Below are 25,131 nucleotides of genomic sequence, written 5' to 3' on the forward strand. Positions count from 1 at the left end.
AGAAATTTGAGGCATCTGGAAATATTTACCCCATAAAGAATCCTATGAGAGAAAGTAATACAAACCATATCTTGCTGCTGAAAAAATCACAGAAGATTCTGTTTTTGTTGTATTTTTAAATCTCCAAAGACTGTATTATGAAGAATGAGAGAAATATAAAACTGACCTCCTGGGGAAAACATAAGGTCCAAGGAAGAGATTTCCTTTAAAGAAAGAAAAAGGAGGCAGAGAAGAATACAAACGAGGCAGTGGGCAGGGGGAGACAGTGATGGAAGGAGAAGGAGGGAAAAGAAGGAGAAATGAAGGGGAGGAAGGAAGCAAGCAAGGAAGGAAGGACGGAATGAACTTAGTGCAGGTCATGAAGGAAGATGCTGGTAAAACATGGTCCTGGGAGTGACCGAAATTCTGCCTTGACAGACAGAGAGAAGGTTGGAAAAAGCAGCATCATTCAAACTGTACAACTAGAAAATAAGCTTATTCTTGTCTGCCCATGGGTATTATACAAAATAGAGGAATGGTGAGTATCATTTTGCTTTTGTTTTTTGGGTTTTTTTTATTTGTTTGTTTTGTTTTTTGGAGAGAAAGAGGTGCTTAGAAAATTATTTCTTGGGGAAATATTTCCATGAAATGCATTGGGAGATTTCACTTAGATTGCTTGCAATAGATTTTCAACTTAAATAATCTCAATAATTATTAAGATTTTCCAAGGGAAATTCACATGATGTGTTTAGTCTTACCAAATTCAGATATGATGTCCATTTTTATTCTTATAGAGAATGTATCCTATGTGAAATTACCCAGTGTTTGAAAGGAGTTATAGGGTTTGGGACACTCATTTTAGAAAATTAAGTGTTACTAAGTGAGGCCCTTTTTCATTTCAGCAGGTTTTCCATTTCATTGGGAATCAATTCCATCTGGTGTTTCTAATCTAGCACTTAAAAGTCATCCTTCAAGTCCTCTGCCCTTGTTTAAACACTAAAATTGTTCAGTACAGACCCAAATTTCCACAAAAGTGACTTTATGGTTCCATTTCATTCTCTCCTCCATCTGCAAAGAATAATTTTGTTTTGTTTTGTTTTCTACCTCAGGAGCACCTAATTTATACATTTTAAGAAACAGAACTTGAGGGTGCCTAGGTGGCTCAGTCAGGCAAGCATCTGCCTTGGGCTCAGGTCCTGATCTCAGGGTCCAGGGATCAAGCCCTATATTGCATTGGGCTCCCTGCTCAGCAGGCAGTCTGCTTATCCTTCTCCCTCTGCCCCCCAACCCATTTGTGCTCACACTCTCTCGCTCTCAAATAAATGAGTGAAAGTCTTTAAAAAGAAAGAAAAAAAAGAAACAGACCTTGAGTGCGTTGTTGCCAAGAGCTTCATTATAATAGTTAGAATACTCACCTGTGAATACTAGTTAGTGCTACTGCTTATTAACATATGCTTTTCTAATTCAAATGCAATTAGTCACAGGCTAGTCACTGAATATTTAAATTTAATATACATAAATTCCCAAACTACCTGTGAACAGAGCTGTAAGTTAAAGGGATGTGAGAATCTGAAACATAAACAGAATTTTTTAAAATTTTGTTGCTGTACATTTAACATCATTCTAAACTTGTATCACCTGCTTGCTGTGGAGCCAGAAATCATTCTGAAGGTGCTTCCAAGTCTAGATTTTAAACTGAACTGGAAGTTGTAATAGTCTCACCATGAATGTCTGGTATCTTCCCACTTCCCTAAGTTGGAAAATAATGTAGAAATTGCGATGGAGCCGGGAACAGTAGAATCTTCAAAGCTAAAATATAAGTCCAGAGACCACAGAGACATCAATGTCCATTAGAAGCTTGAAGAAAATAAAAATAAACTCTAGAACAGTACTTGCTTGCTAAACATCAAAATGAACATCAGTATTTTTACTAAACTATGAATAAAACATTAAAAAAAAAAACCCTAAGTACTCAGTTTAAAAGTAAATCAAATTTTTGTAATTCTAAAACCACTAATGGCAGTGTGGTGTAAGATAAAATACACTGGATCAAATACTGGGATATTTTGGACTTTTTCTTCTTATTGTGTTTCTTCTGACATGGACCGTTGAAGAAGTCACTTAATCCTCCTAGACCCTGAGCTTCAATTTCTTCATTTGTAAAACAAAGAATCTGGACTAGAAAATAACTAAACTTGCTTACAGAAATAGGCATTTCATTCCATTTGAACTCAAATTTGACTTGTATTTGAATGGCTCTTAAAAAGAAAAAAACACTATGTATCTGTTATGTGTTTTAGGTTTCAGAATTTAAACTAGTTCCTTATAAGATTAATGTGTCTTCTTTTTCTTTTAAATGATTCCAGATGGGGATGAGCTCAAAGATCTGGATCAATGAAAAAGATTATTTAACCAGTTCTAGAAGACCCACCCATTTTCTTCCAAAATCCTGCAAAACTGTAGGAAGTGGAAGGTAGGGGTCAGCACAGCTTTGCTGGTTCAAGGTATGATTCTTTCACAACTCCCTTGAGCAGACCAAGGAGCCAGAGTATGCCAGTGTGGGAGAAAGCTTCCTCCAACATCATATATCAGAAAGCCCATATCTAGGAATATAATTCAGCTGCTGAAATTAGATATAAGTCATCAGTACCACAAAGGACAAGCCATCTGCCTTTCCTCTCCCACTACATTTCACTGCCTTCCATTAAGAGGCAAAAGTAGAACCAGCCTATGTTCAGGGCTGTGGTCCTACCCTGGTAGTCTTAAGAATTTAGTCAAATAAGACACACAATGCTAATAATCTACATTTAGCAACATAAGAAATGAGAAACAGCTCAGGAAAACCCAATGAGGATCCAAACCCTGAGAATGGCATATTTCCTAATGATCAAATCTATGTTTGGTCCACTGAGACATACTTCTTCTCTTAGAATACAATACCTTAGACAACATTAAGTGATATCGTGAGTGATGGCACTTACAAGCAAGACAGAAGAAATACTGCAAGTTTAGCCTCAAGGAACATGTGTAAAGAATAGCCTTGAGAAGTGATGGCAAACGTGTATGCTATCCTCAATGCTGTGCACACAGCAGACACCACTAATCGGTAACAGTAGTCTTTTCTGTAGTACCTGGGTCTCTACTTCACAGTCTTTCTCATCAGGCTGGCCCTACCAACTAATCTGAGTTGGCATCTGAGAAAGTCCATTTATCATCTTTCCTAGAGAAGAAAAATAAATAAATAAAACCTCTGTACGGAAAATCATGAGGATCTGCTCCTCCGCTGGCCTCTACTAACAAACAGAGAAGTAAGAAACTTCATATCACTAAGATCTCCTCACCTTTATTGATAAAGATCTAAATAATTATCTAATTGATAAAGATCTCCTCACCTTTATTGATAAAATAATATGAGACTATAATATGGGACTATGAGTAAATGCTAAGTTTCTTCGTGTGTTCTAGCCCTAAATATCTATAATATTAAGCAATGTGGAGTATCTATGAATGATGTCAAAAAGTATGCCTACCATGTATGTAAGTCTAGCAAATGAAGTTACTCATTTAAATAACAAAATATTATTGTAATTTTTTTTACCTCTTAACGAAGCTGCAGATACTAATTATAAGATTCTTTGTCCAACTGTGGTTGCTTAAGCCAAGAAATATATTCTAGTTCAACACCTTAACAAATGAGGAATCAGAGGTTCAGAGGGATTAATCGATTTGCATAAAATCATGTAGCTAAATCTGCATACCCAGATTATGATTATCAACCCCAAGACCATTAGCACAATTATTAGATTTTACGCACTTTAGAGAGAGGATTTCCAAACTGCAAACCCAAATCTACGAACAAGCCAGTATCTCTCCTCCAACACTATTAGTCTCTAGGCTTTCTTGTTTGTGATTTCTTTATACCTGAATACATTTACGGTGCCTACGTGCTTTCTTTCAATTCCTTAAAATTTCTCTTGATTCCTTGTTCAATGAACACATGTATTTTAGTCATCTTTTCATACTTGCATTTGCAAGTTTCCCAACTTAGAATCACTGAAATGTTCACTAGCAGGTGGTATACGCTTGGCCCTTAAACAACATGGGTTTGAACTGTGTGGGTCCACTTACATGTAAGTTATGCTAAACACATGACAGTACTTAAAATGTATTTTCTCTTATTTTCTTAACATTTTCTTTTCTCCAGCTTCCTTTATTATAAGAATACAGTATGCAATACATATGACATACAATATATGTGTTCAACTGACTGCTTATCTTATTGATAAAGCTTCCATTTAAGAGTGGACATTAGGGGACGCCTGGGTGGCTCAGTTGGTTAAGCAGCTGCCTTCGGCTCAGGTCATGATCCCAGCGTCCTGGGATCGAGTCCCACATCGGGCTCCTTGCTCCGCAGGGAGCCTGCTTCTCCCTCTGACTCTGCCTTCCACTCTGTCTGCCTGTGCTCGCTCTCGCTCTCTCTCTGACAAATAAATAAATAAAATCTTTAAAAAAAAAAAAAAAAAAGAGTGGACATTAGAAGTTTTGGGATAGGGGCATCTGGGTGGCTCAGTGGTTTAAAGCTTCTGCCTTTGGCTCAGGTCATGATCCCAGGGTCCTGGGATCAAGCCCCACTTCGGGCTCTCTGCTCCACAGGGAGCCTGCTTCCTCCTTTCTCTCTGCCTGCCTCTCCACCTACTTGTAAACTCTATCTGTCAAATACATAAAATCTTTAAAAAAATAAAAAAGAAGTTTTGGGATAGTCAAAAGTTACATGTAGATTTTCAGTTGCATAGGAGGTTGATGCCCCAACTCTTACACTGTCCCAAGGTCAACTTTGACCTTTGAAACTTCCTTTACTGCACCATAACTATACTAGGGAAAACTTAACCTAACAGAAGCTCTCTGGAATCCAAAAGGCAGCCATTTATTGCTACCTTTTTGTTTACTGACCTTTCTATTTTCTGTCTGCATGTGATTGCTATATATGAATCTATAAGCAGTAATGATTTAACTCACTTAAAAATAATAATATACCAAATGATCTCAGTATGTCACTATGTTTGCTGTCTAATTTTGAATCTAATTTTCGTGCTTTATGTTGATTTAATAAAGATGGCAGAGGCATTTCGGTTGTGTATGAAATGTAATGGACACAAATTCACCTAGGGACAATACACTTATGGTATTACAATCCAGGACCATCCAAGCATTGGAAACAAAATGAGGTATGACATTTAACATAAGTAAATATAAGTGAGAAGTTAGATATGAAGTTGGGGGATCTGAATTCCATCCTCAAATTTCACACTAAAGTTATAGACTTGCACAATTGCCCTCACTTCCTTGAGCCCCAGCTATAAAGTAAAAAAGTTCAGCTGCTTTCTAAGATCACATTCATATTTGTCATTTTATGACTAATACTGCCACGAGAAGCCCCAATACTTCTTTCCCATGGGTGGCAGCTCTCTCTGGGCATCTGCGTAAGACTCACTGCCAGTCTGGTTGCAGAGCCTCCTGTTCTGTGACTAATCCCAAACATCCTAGGCAGGACTTGGTGACAGCCTGTTTTCAACAAAAAGGAAGAAAACTTCTGGTCTCCACTTTCAGTCTTCCCCCAACAAAGTTAAGAACCTATGCACCACTATGTCCTCCAGTGCAAAGGGCCAGGCCTGCTGACACAGGAACACTTTATAAAGCATCTGGAAAAGTCCCACAACTCCATAAAGCAGACAGAACCACACTAAGAAGGAATCTTATGGATTTTCACATTTTCTAACCCAACCCTTTCATATTACACTGAAGAATGGAGTGGAAATGTCAGGAGTAGAACCAAGCATTTTTGAGCCAGGCCAGTGTGCTCACATGGGGAAAATATGCAGAACAGGGAGAACTAACCATTTATACTCTCAATGGGTTTGGGTGTGTGGCTCTATAAAGCATCCCAACATACAGTGTTTTCTTAACATTTACATTAAAACTTTTAGAAATCTCCACATATTTATTGTTACAGTGAGGCAGTATAATATGAGAGAAAAGTTAGTTGTTCAAAAATTATGTGTCTCCTTCACTTAGTGATTGTTGGCCAAGTTAACTTCTTTGCACTTCACTTTATCATCTGAAAAATGGCACTAAAAATGCCTTTACCAGATTCTGTTGACAGATAACTAATGTTACCTAGCATTAGTAGCACTGCATGTTTCACACATTCCTTAACATGTTCAAAAGGTATGTACTGTCCGCTGGTCACAATAAATCCTACAAATTTAAGCATCTCTTCAATGTGACTTAATACCAAAGTCAGTCCTTGGAACAATATCTTAAAATGTGCTAACTGTGAAGACTCTCAAGAAAACATTTTTCCTACAATGAAGGACACTGTGCCCCCAAGACAATGAGAGCCATCCTACACTGAAACATTATTGGGGATTTGAGAAGAAACTGTCTTATTTAAACTTGTTTTAAAATAATGAAATAGAAGAATGTTCTTATTTTTGTGAACTCAAGGTGGTATAGGATAGGTTTCAAATCTACCAATTCCTGATGGTGAAGCAGAAATAATGTCTGAGAACATTAATCTAGACATAGCAATCTGAACGGACACACGTGTACATGTTATAAAAGTAAGTATCAGCTGCAAAGGTATTACTAACATAAAAATCAGACTTTTGTACACATGTATCTTAAAGGTCCACTTCCACAGAAAGCTGTTTAGTTTTAGTATACTTTAGTATCTACAGCTTTTAGTCCCAAACTGAGAGCAAGCCACATAGCACATTTGCAAGGATATTTCCATTTGCAAATGATATCATGGTGGAACCCAAATGAACCTTTAAGACCACCTAATACAAACTTTTCACTTTATAGATGTGTAACTGGAGGGAATGAAAGGTTATGTGGCTTTTTGCTGAAAGTAAAAAGCAAAAAAAGGCTGAGACTGGGTTAGAATTGAATGCACCCCACTAGACTTCTGGCCCAGACTCTTCCCTGGAGCCATGGGGTCTAACTTACACTATATCAGAGGCAGGGTTAAGAAAGAACCACCTTAAAAAAAAAAATCACTCTACGTTAGAGTGAGCCTATTCTCAAAAAAAAAAAAAAAAAAAATCCTCCTATCCTGTCAATATTTTATCTTACTTCTGCACAATTAGTATAACTTTTTAAATGGTTTTCTTCTTTCATGACTTTTTTGAAAGTATCATTTAATTGCACCATGTCCACAGGGTTTGTAAGTGCTCGGAAAAAGTAGTTTCAGAAAGATTATACATTGTTCTTCTCCTCTCCATTATCAAAGATGTCCATAACTCTAAACATGCTTTTCTCAATAGTTTGGGCTCTGACTTCTGCAAGTAATCTGTCTAGATAAGATTCACAAAAACAAAAGTGTGAGATGGCTCTTTTTTACTGCAATAAGGTGCTGACAGTTTTGTCTTAACCTACGGACCACCGAAAATGTTCTCCTAGGAACGAGACCAACTATGAATAAGATAATATAAAAAAAAAATCAGCATAGGGTTATCAGGGTCAAGCCAGGGAGGAAGAACAATATTTTTGTTGTTGTATCAAACCAGAGACAGTAACTTCTCATCTCAGATCAATATAAAATATAATCCTAGAATCAAATAATAATGCTTGATTTGGAGAAACTGCTTTGTCAGTGGAACCTCTGAAATGATATACGGAACTATATTTTTATGCACTTTGAGTTTATAATTATCAAAATCAATAATGTTAAATAATTGCCCATGCATTATTTTACACATGCATTAATCACACATAAAATAAACAATGTAAAGTGTTCTTCAAAAATTCAGGGCAAGCTCGATAGTTATAAAATAAATGATACATGAAAGAACCTTAAAAGTTCCTTAAAGGAATTCCATTATTTTGCTGTTATTATTAAGACACAAACTCTTCAGGATTTATCATTCTAAAATTTGTATGTAGTAAGTGTCCTGTCAACCCCAGTCAATGAATCCTGTATCTTGGTTAATTAGAAACTTCATGAGAGAATTACTTAGATTCTGCACATAAAAACCAATACAGATGGTCCCAGACTTAACAGTAGTTTGAATTAATGATTCTCAACTTTATGATGGTGTGAAAGCAATAGCATTCAGTAGAAACCGAACTTTGAATTTGGACCTTTTCCCAGGCTAGCAATATGTGGTACGACTCTCGGATGATTCTACACAGCGTCAGAGAGCTGTAGCCTGCAATCAGCCCCACAATCTTGAGGACACACAACCAATACCCTGACAACCATTCGGTTTCTATACAACCATTCTATTTTTCATTTTCAGTACAACAGTCAATACATTTCATGAGGTAGTCAACATTTTATCATAAAATGGGCTTTCTTTTAGATGATTCTACCCAATAGCTTATCGAGCACATTGAAGCTAAGCTACGTGATGATGTTTGGTTGATTGAGAGTACTAAATGCTTTTTCAACTTAAGATGTTTTTAACTGAGAATGGGCCTAATGGGGATGTAACCCCATCTTATGCCAAGCAAGATCTGTATTCCACATCACTGGAGTAGAATAACATATACTTAATAATTGATACTGGTGATAATTCAAGCTAATATTTATAGAAGGATTACCAGAGCTTAGACACTATGTATCTTTACAACTTCATTTTATAGGTAAAAAACTGTGAAGCTCAGAGAGGTTAAGTAACTTGCTCAAAATTATACAACTACAAAGTAGCAAATTTAAGCTTGCATTTTAGGTCCATGTGACTCCAAAATGCATGTTCTTAACTACTACACTTGCCCACAATTTGATCTTTCATAATGATTTTAACCCATCATTGAGAACAATAATCATTATGAAGATATTCAGAATCACTGGATAGAGGTAGTACTACTGATAGACTGTTGAATCAAATATTGTGGTACCAGTTTTTCCACAAGGATTGTTATCTGTATCATCTGAAATGAATATGGGAGAAAATTCTGCTCAAAAATAGCATGTTATGTTAAAAACACACTAGATCCAAAATCTTAACACAACACGAATGGTAAACATGGCATTTTCCTAGATGACTAGACACATACTAAATGATGAGGACTTTCAACATCAGCTGAGCCATCAGAGAAATTTTTCAAAGACAAATCATTCACTGATTCTGACTCTGAAGTGTCAGACTGAAATATTCTCTTTGTCAACCTTCCTGAATATAAATTATACTTTTGAGAAGCACATAAGCAGATATGGCTAGAGTAAACAAACAAATCTAAAAGAGAAAACATAAATTAATGAATTACATTTCTATTCTAATTTCAAATAAATTATAATGTTTGATACTACTGTCTATTAGTTTTTATGTTTCTACTAAAAACCTTGATTCCTAAAAGTAAGAGAAAGAAAATCATCTAAATACTTAACAGGGGAACATAAAAAGTATGGAACATCCATAACTTAATACAGCCATATTAAAAAAATCATATTAACATAATACTATGGATACATTTCCAAAATATATTACCCGAATAAAAATATTACATATTATAGGACGCCTGGGTGGCTCAGTCAGTTAGGCTGCTGCCTTAGGCTTGGGTCATGATCCCAGGGTCCTGGGATTGAGTCTCACATCGGGCTCCCTGCTCATCAGCGAGCCTGCTTCTCTCTCTGCCTCTGCCTGCCACTCTGCCTGCTTGTGCCTTCTCTCTCTCTCTCTCTCTCTCTCTGACAAATAAATAAATAAATAAAATATATTTTTTCAAATGTGACATATTATAATGCAAACATCATACTCAACAGTGAAAAACTGAGAGCTTTTCTTCTAACATCAGGAATAAAAAGAATGTCCACATTCACCACTGTTGCTCAACATAGTACTGGAAGTCCTACCCACAGCAATCAGACAAGAAATAGAAAGCATCCAAATTGGTAAGAAGTAAAACTGTCACTATTTGCAGATAGCCTGATGCCATATATAGAAAACTCAAAAGACCACCAAGAAACTACTATAACAGATAAACTAATTCAGTAAAGTCCCAGGATACAAAGTTGATAACTGTTTCATTTCTATTCACTGATAACAAAGTAGGAGGAAAAGAGATTAAGAGAACAACCCCATTTACAACTGCACCAAAAATAATAAGATACATAGAAATAAACATAACTAAAGAGGTAAAAGACCTCTACTTCAGAAATTATAAAACATCAAAGGAAGAAGTTGGAGATGACACAAACAAATGGGAAAATATTCCATGCTCATAAACTGGAAGAACCAATATGTCCATATGACCCAAATCAATCTACAGATTTAGTGGAATCCTTATCAAAATACCTACAACAATTTTCACAGAACCAGAATAATACTAAAATTTGCATGGAACCACAAAAGATCCCAATTAGCCAAAACAATCTTGAGAAAGAAGAATTGGAGATATCATAATCCCAAATTTCAATATATACTATGGAGCTGTAATAATCAAAACTGTATGGTACTAAATCATAGTATGATGCAAATTTTGTGTAAATATGAAAAGAAAAAAAAAAGACTAAGTCTGAACGCTCAAAACGTAAACAGAGCTCTCATCCAATGATGGAATGGTCTTCCTTCCTTTCGGTCTTCCTTTATTTCCCACACTTGCTGCTTTCTTACATTCTTTTACCAATTTGTATTATCTAAAAATATGCTCTAAGAAAATTTGACTTGGTTAGTAACTATCTTTATTGACACAGGGTAGAACGGAAAAGCACCAATCTGTAATCCTAACTACTTGGATTCAAAGTCTGACTCCATCACTTACCAGCTGTGTAACTGGGTCTTTACTTACGCCAGTCTCATTTTCACAGCCATTATGAGAATTACATGAGTTAATATATGCAAAGTGATTAAAACAATGCCTGGCACATGGTCAGGACTCAACATACGCCAACTCTTGTAGTTGTTGTTGATGTTGCTAATTCTATTATTGGAGAATATTGATTCAACCAGTGGCCCTGCTGCAAAAAACCAAAAACAACAACAACAAAAACCCTGTATTTTAATCAAGATAAATGTATTATTAAAAACAAATGACTGTCCCAACAAGAGAAGTACATAGATGACACAGCCAAACATATACTGAATCTAAATTATTCTCTACTTACGAAAATAAATTTGAGAATTTTAACAATATCAGATTTTTTCAAACAAACATTGCTACTTTTCTGGGTTTTTTTTTTTTTATTCTTATCCCATCATATATCCATGAATGATCCTTTGTATACCTCTCTAGGTTGGCCACAGTCATTCTTTTCTTAAAACAAAATGATTGTATGATCAGGTAAATAGTTTAATTAAAGGCAACAGAAAACTGATGCTAGCTTTGTGATATATGCAATGTCAACCCAGCAATGTCTATAAGTAAAGGGATAAAGAACTTCACCAGAGCAAAGATAATGTTCAAGGTCCATCATTACCACACCAGAAAAATCTATGGCATGGGCAACTTACTTGGCATTAATAAGGGTGATCAAACCCATCATAGAAAACTCAATGGACATCTCTCTGGTACAGTAACATTCACATATAATTAGGCTTTCTTTTTTCTTCCTACTGAAATAGAAACTTCCATGATACCAGAACTCCATGATGCCAGGGCTTACCCCAAACATATATAATACAGAGCATACACTTTTCCTTGCTATGTCTCCTAAGTAAAAAATAAAACTCAATTTTTTTTTTCAGGAAAAGGCAAGTGTTACTTTGCCTCCCTACTTCTACCTTAACGCAAAACCACTAAACATCATTGTTTGGCATACAGTAGGCTTTTCAAAGTTAATATTTTCTGACTGAATTAAGCCTTCTGATTTCTCACATTACTCAAAGATGTAAGAAACTGCAAACACATGCTTCCTAGATACAAACTGTGAAGTGTTATTTCTTCCAATCTGAAACATTAGCTCCATATCTAGTCCTAAAGGATGTTTTGAGGGAGAAGTGAGGTAGTCTACCCAGGTTCCACATTTTGTGGCCAAGAGGAAAACTACATTGAGTTACATAACTTCACTGGACATCATGTGATAGTCTTTCCCCAAACAAAATTCTTAATCACATATTCAAAGAAATTACCTTAACTATAAGAAACTAGATTTGACCTTATGTTTAAGTAAAAATAACTCAAAACTGTTTTAAGCACACATAGAAAGTAATTTCTATATTTAATGATTTGATTATGTTGAATCAAATGAAATGATAGAGATTTGAAAACAAATTTGGCAAGGAGACATACCTCAAATATTATCTCTTTCAAATCTTGTTTTATATTAAAACTATGTTTTAATGAAGAGTCAAAGGCAATCAGTGCCACTATATTGCCTCCTTTAATCCCTATGACACTAGAAGAATACAGGTGTCTTCTCAACTCTCTATCTGGTCCTTCTCCATTGTTTTACAGGCGTGCTGTTCTTTTGTGCACCCGGACTTGTACATGGCTATGGGGGAGGGGTCTTCACAATTCCATGTTCAATCTTCTGTCCTATTTGTTGACATTAAAAAACACATTCATTCTCTGGCCAGTGCTACAGCTATCATCCCTGGCAGGCAACTCCCACTCCCAAACATAGGGCCCTGTGTGTACTTCTGAGCCACAATCCTTATCCCCATTTGCCCATTCCAGGTTCATTTCAATGTCCTACCATCTCACTCAAGTTGAAAATGCTTGGCACCAAATTCGCCACATTTCCTTCACTGCCTTTTGAATACAGATTTCATCTTTTCATCAGACTCAAAAAGTCCGTGACAGGCCTTTTTGTGAACTTAACGCAGTGCCATTTTGAGGAGTGAATGAACAGAGTCTCTATTCTCAATAAGAAATTAGCTGTCAAAGGAACTGAAATGAGGGGGAAATGTAATAAAGAGAAAGATAGTTCACATTTATTTGAATATTTCACAATACTGGGGGCTTCCTTGTTTTGACTGCCCAACATCTTTGGACATATTCCTACATTTTGGGGTTTTCTCATACTGAAAGTTCAGTTTTAGAAGCCAGAAAACTGAGAGACTACCTTTTACCTGGATGCCAAACTAGAAGAACTGGGTTTCTGGCAGGAGTGGTTGGGGAGGCATTTGGTTCATCAGCTTCCAAAGGCACATGCCTGGCGTCACAGGTTATGAGAAGCCATGTGATCAGAGAGAAGTCCTTGGGTATGACCAGGTAGCCCCAGCACTAGGCTGTCTGGCACCCTCCCAGAGATTTTGGAAGCTCACTAGTATCTGCCAATATGTTCTTCTTTCTGATTAAACTAGCCTATGCATATTCTGTTATGGGCAACTAAGAGCCCTGTCCAATACTCACATTTAAGTATTGAAACTCTGTTCATTCACAGAAGCACAAACTGAACATTAAGAAAAAGTGGTCAGTTTCAAAAACAGTTGCATTTATCTTCACCCTAGGCCATTTTAGCATAACAACCTATGTTTGCCCTGCTAGAGAGCCACATAAAATCCATGCTTCCATGAAATGGGAATGCTGAAGCTCTTAGCTCGTATGAATAAAAATTTCACCATGATTAATCCAGAGTATTTAGTGTTTCTTCTGAAAAATAACTTAGAATAGTTAATTAGCTGATAGAAGTTTATAAAAATCTCTTTTCTTTACACCAAGGGCACAATGAACCAAAGAACTTTAAAATCTAGTTCCCTAAATAGATGTCCCAAGGTCACCAGTCATCAAGGTGTTATGGTTATGAGTAAAAGAGACTAGTCAGTAGCATGAGCTCTAGTATCAGAAGATCTAAATTTGAATCCCAACTCTATCACTCATTAATTTTGTCACCTAGAATATAAACCATGTATCTACACATCAGCTTCTTCATCTGAAAAAAAAAAAGAAATTATAGGACCTACTTCAAATAAGTGTTTAAAAGTATTTCCGCTACAGAAAAGATATGGAAGGTGCTTAGCACACTGACCATAATGTATTAAGTCCTCACTAAGTGTCATCTACTGGGATGTCTAGTAGCTTCACTGGCAATCATGATGATAATGATACCATAGTAATGCAAGGGAGTCTAGCATGTAACACCTTTGACTAAGCCCTGTACTAGTAGTCTATTACAGTAGAGTCTTTTAGTATTAAACATCTCAGTTCTTCCAAATGTCTTCTCTTGTTCATTCAGGGGATTATTACTTCTGATTCTAAACTGCCCACTCTCCTTGCCTGAGAAAAACGCACCTGGGGATAAGTTGCCTGACTGAAAATCTGTGCAGCTCTCGATGGGCTGTTTTTTGCTTTGTGCCTGAAAACAGCTTTTCTGTACCAGTGCCCCGTCGAGGGTATTTTGGCTTCAGACTAGAAGGACAGTGAGCTACTGCAATGGCATTTTATAGAGAGCCTCAGAGTTTCCAAATATTCGTTTTTAGCCAGTGTTTCCAGCTGGGGTCCATTTCCAGTGTCTAGGGGAAAACAAATATTTGTCTTGGGATTGTAGGGTTCCAAACATTTTGCAAATGTTTTCACCTAATACTTCCCATGGAAAATATCATCTCTGGTAAACGTTAACTTAAAAAGTAAGTTGTTTATCTAGCAAAAAAAAAAAAAAAAAAAACTGTTGTAGTAAAAACACAATCTTGTCAAGTATTTGCAAGCATATATGCGGGTTTTTTCACCATTGTAACCGTGGTCATGATGCGCTTTGGTTTGATACCTCAGGTTTCCTTTGTTTAACATCATCTGTTAAAAAATGGCTGTCAGGCCTTGTTTAGTATTATCACCCCTTTGAGAATCGGATGTATGTTGTCTACCATTTCCTCAGAAAAAGAAATTGCCAGATACATAATGTATGTCTGCCTACAGAACAATGATGCGTGGCTAATGATTTAAAGTTCTATTTTAAAATGCATAATAAATTACCTGTTTATTGGCATCCTGTTAATCAGAAAACTCCAGAAAGTAGTTTTGTGCCAGAATAATGACACATATTCAAAATAATGATCCTGCCTCTGTGAACCCCTTGAATCCACCTGTGGATATCTGCCTTCAAGCCTTCCTACTCAAAGCACAATCCTTGGACCAGCACCATCATCATCACATGGGAGAGTGTTAGATATGCAGAAGCCCGGCCCCCAACTCTCCAACCCACACCTGCTGAATCAGAATGGGAACATTTTTGTGTACTTAGTTATTTATATATATATTTATTTATCTTGTATTATGTTCAATTAGCCAACATATAATACATCATTAGTTTCTGCTATAATATTCCATGATTCATTAGCTGCATAAAATACCCAGTGCTCATCACAACATGCACCCTCCTTAGGCACTTATAAGAAGATACCCTACTGATTCCTCTGTACATTAAATCTTGTGAAACACTGCTTTGGGTGTATGAACAGTCCTTTAAGAACCTCCAGTCTCCAAGATTCTTTCAGTGTTGAGTCACAAGTTAAATTCTAATAGTGGCTTCTAGAAGCCCCCAACATAATATATATGAACAAATACAAATTAAATGCTAACAATTTCTTCATTTTCTCAACAAATATTTACTGGGCATCCACTGCGTGCCAGGCATTGTTTCAAGGCTCTATCCTCATTCTACAGGGGAAACACAGATAAACAAGTATGCAAGTAAAAATGTAATCTGTCAGATGCTCATTAGTGCTATGACGTAAAACAGAGCAAGACGGGTATGACAGAGAATGCTGGTGGTGACCAGAAAAACCTGTGGGTAAGATGGCATCTGAGCAAAAACCTGGAGAAAGTAAGGAGTGAGACTTGTACTACAGGAAAGAAGAGCTTTCCAGTTGACGGAGAAGTAAAGTAAAAACCCTGAAGCAGGAAGGTATTTGGTGCATCTGAAGGTTCAAGGAGGGGTCACTTCCGGTGGAGTAGAAAAACAAGAGGGAGCAGGTGAAAGCAACGAGGTGGGATAAGGGTGGTTGTGGAAGTACTAACAATCACTGACCACGTGTACCAATTGCTTACAAACATGAGGAAGGACAGTGTGACAAGTCCAGATGGGTTCAGTGGAGGGGAAGACTGCCCCCTCTCTTCCACTCAGTCAGGGAGAGTCTGAGATTTTGGTAGGGGGTTCAGAGCCTTTTTGAAATACAACCTACTCCCATCAGAAAGCAATTTATTCATCTTTATTTTGTGGGGGGGAGGGACTTAGAGTTAAAATATAGTTGTTAAGGACCTCTGGCAAAAACCAGATTCTGTTTCAGAGGGTCTGGCACATACTTGGCAGGCAACACACTAAACTGGAATGAAACAATAATCCCATGGCTGGCTATAATTCAGAACCCTATCTTGGCTACCTTTTTAGGCTTATGTTCATAATTATTCTAGACCACATTTCGACAGTATCCTAGCCATCTTGTCTGAACATCTGTTTCAGGAACTCTTCTGCCTTTGGCCAGTGTGTGCTCTCATTGCAGACAGCACACCAGATGACCAGCCCTGTCCCCTTCATATTGTGCATACACATCTTGCGTTTTTGAGTCTATGCCAAGTTCCTGTTGGGAGACACAAGGTTTTGGTAACCAGGGATATGTGTTTCTCTTGTTGCCACATGTAAACCACATGAAAGGAATCATGACTATATTGCTTAAGAAGTAATGCCAGTAACTGTAAAGATCAGCCTAGCCTACAAATAACGGCTATCAATTTGTACAACCTTTGTACATGGGATAATCTAATCCATGCTAATCTCTCTCTGTTATGGCAATGAAGATGCTATAATCACTCCTCACACAGAAAGGCTTCAATCACATTAATGTTCCATGTCAGCTCTATCTTAAAATATTTCCTTTTCCTCATCCAGCATGAAAAGTGAATAAATCTGTCTATGCTGAATAAGCCTCCCCAGGATTCTCGATTTAATCTAGCCAAAATGGAATTTACCAGTCAAAATATCTAAATAAAAACAAGGACGAAAGGAGGCCACTATTCACTCAGAGAAAGGTATAATTCGCCTTAATAAAATTAACTTACAAAAAGAAAAATCATGGGATTATTTACAGAAAATTTCCTTTTCCCACTCAATTATTTGTAGAATATTGGAGCCAGATAGGACCAATGAAGGTCATCATTTACAGGTGAGAAAATGGTGGCTGAAGGAGGCAAAGACATGTTGCTCAAAAATGAAACACTCTGTGGTGGGAGAAAAAGCACCAGACCAAGGTCCTCCATCATCCAGATAGCCTGCCGCCACCACCACACACACACTCCCCAGGTCTGTCCGAGGGGGACATAGTAGGAAGGAAGCCTCTCTGATTTGTTCCAAAATATTTTCATATATATCATTAACTATGGGGGGTGGGGAGACCACCCACATTTAAAATGGCAAGAACCAATGCTAATCAAAAATCAATTAGAAATGAAGATAAAGCATTTTTTGAAATTCTAATACAAGTTGATAGGTAAATTGGATTTGATTTTTCAAAAATTAATTTTAATTTAATTTAATTTAATTTAATTCTCACAACTCTCAAGAACATGTCTCTTGTACCACAGGAGGTACCCTTCTAATGTTAGTGAGTATTTCTAAGGAATCACCTATCCCTCTGATCCATATTTGATCTATTTTCATTCTGCAGGTGGTTGGTATACAGAGAGTAGAAAACGCTGCCAATCAAAATCTGACTTTGTAAAACTTTAAACCTTTTAGAAAAGCAATCAGCACAAAATGTGGCTTCATACCTGTGACCGAAATTACATGAAGGAACAAAAAGTGCCAAGAAAAGCTAGAAAAGCTAGCTAACCCAAATTAGTATTTATATTTGCAAACTTCAGAAAGTTGTGTCAACCAATAAATTATTTCACAAGATGTGTCAGTGAATAAAGTATATGACCGGACATCCAAAACATGATAAACATTTAAAAATCCCATTGACACATCCTCTGTCATATAAGTTATAAATCCTCTGCTTATAAGTCATCATCAGAAACTCTTGTAACTAGCGTGGCTATACTTTCCCAGTACATAGCAATGATCCTAGGATATTACAAGATATCTGCATGTCTACTTTTGTATCATTCTGGTGCTGATGGATTTTCTTGGGTTCTGGTTGTTCACATTGGTAATGCTCAACAAAAAAGAGTACTGTACTAGCAAGAGCACTTTGGTTCCTAATGACCATAGATAACACATTCCATTTTCAGTGATCTGCTCGGGAGAATCTTATATGTGGTGAAAGATCCACTCACAAACATAGCCCTCTCATTTTACAGACTAGAAAACTGAGATGTTTAATGATTTTCCCAAAGGCTATTATAGTTTGTTCATGCAAATCCAGGCCAGGAACTTGGGTCTCCTGGCTCCTTATCAGCTGCTGTTTCTACTGTGTCAAACTACCTCCTCTATGAGTCATCCCCCCACTGTAGGATAGAATCTTACTTTATCCTCCAAATCCAATTCAAATGGCCTACATTTCAACTCACCCATAATTGCTAACTTGAATAAGAAGTTTAAAAGCAACTGCTTCCTCTATTACACTGGAAATTCTGGCTCAATGACTATAAATGTCTAGCTCACAACGTTGTACAAAAAGCCAGTCTATCCATAATTTTCTTTTTTTTTCTATTTTTTTTTCCTTTTCTTTTTTTGTACCCTACTGGGTTATCTCTAAGCAAGCATTTCCAAGGCTGTGTGGCACAGGATAAACCCAGCATCCTGTAGCAAGAGAACACATTCACCAACCCAAGGCTTCTGATTCAACTCAAACCTATGGCTTATTTAGGATTTTTAGGTAATGTCTGCACCTACAAACAGCCAATGTCTTACCCAGTGAGCACACAAGCCATTCTTCCTACCTGTTTCTTTGCACACACAGCATCTCATTTAACCTTGATCATACCCTAATGTGGCCAGGAAAAATCCACTCAACAGACGAGAAAAATCAAATTCCAAGATCCTTAATAATCTGTCAATATCAAACAGATAGCAAACAGTAAAGTCAACACCTGAGTTCACCATCATACAAAAATGTTCCTTAAGAATATGCCCAAGAAAGGGGCTCCTGGGTGGCTCAGTGGGTTAGGCCTCTGCCTTCAGCTTGGGTTGTGATCCCAGGGTCCTGGGATCAAGCCCCACATTGGGCTCTCTGCTCAGTGGAGAGCCTGCTCCCCCCCACCCCTGCCTGCCTCTCTACCTACTTTTGATTGATCTCTCTGTCAAATAAATAAATAAAATCATTAAAAAAAATGAATATGCCCAAGAAAGAGCCCACATTGATTCAAATTAAAACCACATTGAGATACCACCTTACACCAGTTAGAATGGCCAAAATTAGCAAGACAGGAAACAACATGTGTTGAAGAGGATGTGGAGAAAGGGGAACCCTCTTACACTGTTGGTGGGAATGCAGGCTGGTGCAGCTACTTTGGAAAACAGTGTGGAGATTCCTCAAGAAATTAAAAATAGAGCTTTCCTATGACCCTGCAACAGCACTACTAAGTATTTACCCCAAAGATACAGATGTCGTGAAAAGAAGGGCCATCTGTACCCCAATGTTTATAGCAGCAATGGCCACAGTCACCGAACTGTGGAAAGAACCAAGATGCCCTTCAACGGACGAATGGATAAGGAAGATGTGGTCCATATACACAATGGAGTATTATGCTTCCATCGGAAAGGATGAATACCCAACTTTTGTAGCAACATGGATGGGACTGGAAGAGATTATGTTGAGTGAAATAAGTCAAGCAGAGAGAATCAATTATCATATGGTTTCACTTATTTGTGGATCATAACAAATAACATGGAGGACATGGGGAGATGGAGAGGAGAAAGGAGTTGAGGGAAATTGGAAGGGGAGGAGAACCATGAGAGACTATGGACTCTGAAAAACAACCTGAGGGTTTTGAAGGGGCGGGGGATGGGAGGTTGGGGGAACCAGGTGGTGGGTATTAGGGAGGGCACGGATTGCATGGAGCACTGGGTGTGGTGCAAAAACAATACTATTACACTGAAAAGAAATAAAAACTAACTAAATAAATAAAATTTAAAAAAAAAAAGAAAGAGCTCCCATTTTTCCAGTAGAGGAGACACTTTTCAGGTCCTGTCTTTTCCTGGTATCTAAAGGAAAGAGAGTAAATGGAAGAGATACTGATAAATCTAATATGAATAATGCTTCAATTACATATGTCTTCTAAATCAACCTCCAAGCCATCAAGCCATAATACAGCTTCCTCAACAGCAGCCATTCTAAGCCACAGTAATGCAACTCCTCCTGCATATCCATTGTTCTTATGGTAGTAAAGCTAGACTTTCCACACACTAGCTCTCCAGGAAGCAAGAGTTTCCCCATGTGTAAAATGAAGTTCATAACAGCAGTGCTTAGGGTTGTTAGCAGAATTAAATGAGTTACTATATGCAAAAACCATTGAATCATGCCACATAGTACACTCTGCAAATATTAGCTGCTAATCTTATGATTATTTCTATCCTTACAAAAGTAACAAGCCAGGCAACAGTGCATTTCTTTGTTTTGGGCTGATCATTCAGCTTAATAGCAATTATTTAGCACTGACTGGATGTAAAGATCTATAGCAGGAACTGAGAAAGGACTAATAAAAGGAAAAAACAGATCCATTCCTAGTCCTATGGGGATTGGCAATGCACTTGAGGGAATGCATGAGAGCAAGAAAATTGGCAAACAGAGACATTTCAGGCACTGCATGTATAATGAATGGTGTGACCGTGGTGACCAGGGAGAGGCTGGCTGACTTCACAAAGCCAGCATGGTTGCCCTGAACCACAGGAGGGCTGTGCCACAGCAGAGTGAAGATGATGGGATTATTGCAGACAGATGAAGGAACAAAAGCTCAGCAGTGGCATTGGATAATATAAGAGAAGGTTTACAGGAACATGAATAAATAACGTGCTTTGTCAACCAAAAAGTGCTCATGTTTAAGGTGATATGATTTCCAGTGTGGATGGCTGATACAGTTTTTAACCAACTGACGCCCAAAACCTACATACCTCTCTCTTCTGAAGTTTTGGCTGCTAGAGGGAGCAACAGAGCTAAGATGTTGGGGACACAGGAGCAGGTGTGCGCCCCCCCCCCCATCACATGGCACTTGGGGCTCTGCGCTGCTGTTGTCCAACTCTGTGATCTTGGACTACCACTCCCTGGGCTTCCTGACCTGTACAATGGGGCTAATAGCAGCTGTTCCCCTAACAGGGTGGTTGTGAAGATGAGATGAATTAAATGACAAGTTCCAGAAAGAGTACTGGCACCTCAGAAGTATTATGTAAGTGTTTACATTATCTTAATGAGCTCATTGTATCTATGCTGTTCTCTGTCTTGCTCTAACTCTGATTACTTCATCTGAGACAGACAGCCAGTAGGCAAACCTGTAGTACTGCATTAGCTTGGCACGGTTCCAGGGATTTTAGAAGTGGTCTCACAACAGAAAATAAAGAAAAATAAAAGGGAAGTGGGGTGTGTACGTTTAAACCCAGTCCCAACAAGAACAAAGGTGGGAGACACAGTTTCTCTGTTTCTTGCCATGTTCTCATGCTCACTCAAGCAGGGGAGTAAGTGGGGTTTTTTCCCACCCTTTCCAGCACAGAGGTCTGAGCATCTAAATGCAAGTAGGGCATACTTAGTACCCTCCACAACATCCACAGAAACCCACAGGAGCCTTCTCAGACTGCAGACAAGATCCCCAGCTGGGAATTAGGAAGCACAAGGACATCTGTTTCTCCATTTATCTATTTTTCATTTTGTATGGACATAGTCCAGTGGATCTCAAACTCATGGCCTACAACCCTCTGAGGGCTTTGACCAGCCCCTGGAGCAGCCCATCATCTTGCCACAAAAGGATAAAATAAAACAGAAAACCTAAACAAACAAAACCCAAAAAACTCTGAGCTTCTAGCTCACTTTACAGAGAGCACCCCCAATCAGCTACGTACATTCAGACTAGGGGGACATTATGGATTGCCCACTCTGTGGTTGGCTATATCTATTAGTTAATTTCATTTCCCCAATAATTTATGAAGGAGGCAACATTAGACACATTTTAAAACATGCAAACTAAAGCTTAGCAAGTTGCAGAGAAATGTTTTGACTTCCAATAACTGGCAACTGATAAGGTTTGGATCTGACACCAGGCAGATGTGACCCTCAGTATAACGAACTCTTTTCTTGTTCAACAAACACATGTCAGAATCCTCTTTAGTACTAGATACCGTTATATGGAGATACTGTTATGTGGAGATACTGTAAGAGAAAGACAATATCCTGATCTCAGAGAGTTCACATCCTAAAAAGCAAGACAAAATAAAGCAAGACATGTAAGATGAACTTGGGTGAAAAGTCATGAAGAAAATTGAAGCTTAACTGTGGACAGAGTATGACAAGAGTAAGGGCCACTATTTTACATATGGTGATTAGGGGAGGCCATTTTGAAGAAGTGGCATTTAGAAAGACATGTAAATGAAGTGAGAATCAGGCAGGCAAAGATGGAGGGAGTAGGGAGTGTCCCCCAGAGGTGAGAGCATGTGTGTAGGTCCTCAGGCTTAGCCAAAGAAAATCAAGAAAACCAGTGTGATTTGGGTAAAGCAAAGAATAGGGGCAGTGGTTGGAAATGAGACTGGAAGTACCAACTCGGGCCAGATCACACTCAGTTCTGACAGGCTATGGCAAGGTATCTGCATTGCGTTTGATTATAATAGAAAACCACAGGAGAATTTTGCACTGGGAATAATATTCTCAGAAGAACTGTATTTTTAGATCACTCTAGCTGCTGTGTGGAGAATGGACCATAAAGAAGCAAGAGTCAAAAAAGGGGCAAGTTAAGAAGTCAATTTCGTAGTTTTAATGAGAGATTACGACAGGTTGGACTGGGTTTGTAGCTGGACTCACGGCACTTTTTGAAGGCTTTTTCCCTGGTACAAAACCAGGGTGGTCCTTAAGGAATTCTTCTGGAAGAATTCTCTCAAAACACAGTCTGAGGAACACCGAAAACAAGGATGATGGGATATCTTCAGTCCATCACAGCCCTGACTTAAACTCAATGTTATCACTCGTGGGACAGTGTATCAACCATATAATCTAGCATTAGGACAACGGTGAACATGAAGCCATACTGACAATGTCATTTTAACCTTTGTAAAAGGTGAAAGGGCTCACTTTCCTTTTACCCATCCACCAGCCAATTCAAGAGCAATTTTATCTAGCTACACAGACAAGTTTCAATTCTCAACTTTAAAAAAAAAAGAATCTTTGGTCTCCCCCATTTCTGTAGGCTTATCTACAGTTTATCCTGAAATGGAATATTCACAGTGGACATTGCGTGCAACAAATCTGTTCCTTCTCCCAGACAAAGCTCTTAGATGTACCCAAGTGCTATTGACACTACCTTTTTTCATATGAAAATATGAGGTTTTAGAGAGATTTAAAATACGTGGATGAGCAGGGTCATCAGCCTTGTAATTCTATGCTACAACCCACAGGTGGTTTGTTGGATCTTCAACAAATAATGATGTGACCTCCACATCCAGTCTAGAACGTGTTATATTATCTCCATTTGTCAACAGCAACCCGATCAGCTATACAGGTGTGTTTGTATTTGTCTGATTCTGCTGATGAGGACACAGAAAGCATCCTCATGATCACATAGGGAATTAGAGGCAAAAATCCAGTACAGAATCGAGGTCTTCTTACTTCCACACCAGAACTCACATGATCAGATCATTTTATTTTCAACTTGACACCTAACTACCCAGGGTCAAAAATCACAAAGCAAATTTTAGTCCTTAAAAAACATCTATTATAAGAGAAAATATACTATCAGCAGATGCAATGATGGTTGAGAAAAACTCAGGAAAAACAGATCTGCGTTACTCCTCAAATCATGTTAAACCTGTCCCCAAAGGTAAATATGTAGCCCTTTAAAGTGTCAAATTAAATACAGATCAAGCCCTTACTATGTAGAGTCCTGATTATGAAGAACTAGAAAAGATGACTTATATGGGAGAAGCAAAACAAACAAACAAACAAAAAACCAAAAGCACAAATGTATATGTACAGAAGTATGAAGAGAAACAACTGAATCTTGTTTTTTTCCTGGAAATAATTTATTTTTATTCATTTTTTATTATCATGTTCAATTAGCCAGCATATAGTACATCATTAGTTTTTGATATAATGTTCAAAAATGCATTAGTTGCTTATAACTGAACAACTGAAACTTTAAAGAAAACTTCCTGGGGAAGATTCAGCAGTTTTGAAAGCTTAGCTGCTTTGAAAAAGGAAGGAGAAGATGGGAAATAGTTTTTCTCAGTGCTGAAGAGAAAATAACCCAAGTAGAATGAAAGAGTTGTACCAAGAGTTGTGTACCAAGACTCACAAATCAGCTAACTCTTCTATGTACTCAAGAAATTAAGTAAAATAATGAATGATTTGTAAACCATGAGCTATAATCATGAATAATGGTCTTTGGGTAAGTTGTACAAGCTGGGGATGACTATCATTCAGTGCAAATATCCCTAGAAAAGCAGAGAGTAACCACTGGAACATATTAGCATCTGAATCAACGTAATGTTTACACCTAATTTTGCACTGTGCTTGCATTCTTCTGCCCAGTATGCTGAGAGAAGAAAACTGGTGGAGGAAGGTGGAGTATAAGAGAAACCCTAAGTGAGGAGCAAATGCTTTAATATTTACCCTCCGTTGGCACAAAGGACCCCAGAACCACCTAAGAAAATAAGTCACAAACTATAGCCAGGGACCATTCTTTTAAGAACTTTGAGTTTGTTTTGGGGTTTTGTTTGCTTGTTTGTTTGCTTGTTTGTTTGCTTTAGAACTCAGGCATTCCTCCTGTTTTTATAAAGCTATTACCTGTCTGTTTTCCTGTAATTCTTAGAATATTCTTGACACGTTAAAAAAAAAAATTGATGTACATATTTTATTCAGCTAAAAACTAATCATTCTAGTGATCTTTGCAAACTGTTAATCCGTTCTTTATCCTTCTTCTAAGTCATCCCATGTGGAGTTAAGACCTAAGAGACATAATACATACTGTCAGAATTCAAATAACTAGGAAAGAAAATGGTAGAAAGTGTAATCTTAGTAAGAGTCAAAACGGGAGAAAAAAAAACAACAACAAAATAAAAACAGATATCCTTCAAGGACGGAATGGATAAACTGTTATAGGCATTTGACAAACTACCACTCAACCATCAAAACACACAACAAC

The 25,131-nt window shown here is 37.7% G+C and overlaps 1 protein-coding gene and 1 long non-coding RNA gene across 3 annotated transcripts in view; both read right to left on the reverse strand.

Annotated features, from left to right (window-relative positions):
- The window catches only part of NRG1 (neuregulin 1), a 1,102,231-nt gene that overhangs the window by 922,875 nt on the left and 154,225 nt on the right, over window positions 1-25,131 (reverse strand). The window lies entirely within an intron of this gene.
- Window positions 1,508-14,216, reverse strand: LOC116581604. Its single transcript, XR_004282130.1, has 4 exons — window positions 14,155-14,216; window positions 12,211-12,456; window positions 3,111-3,199; window positions 1,508-1,788 (listed from the first exon to the last, which is right to left on the reverse strand). It is a non-coding gene; the product is annotated as an uncharacterized LOC116581604 (long non-coding RNA).

The sequence above is a fragment of the Mustela erminea genome, chromosome 21 (genome assembly GCF_009829155.1).
Source record: "Mustela erminea isolate mMusErm1 chromosome 21, mMusErm1.Pri, whole genome shotgun sequence".
Taxonomy (NCBI): Eukaryota; Metazoa; Chordata; class Mammalia; order Carnivora; family Mustelidae; genus Mustela; species Mustela erminea.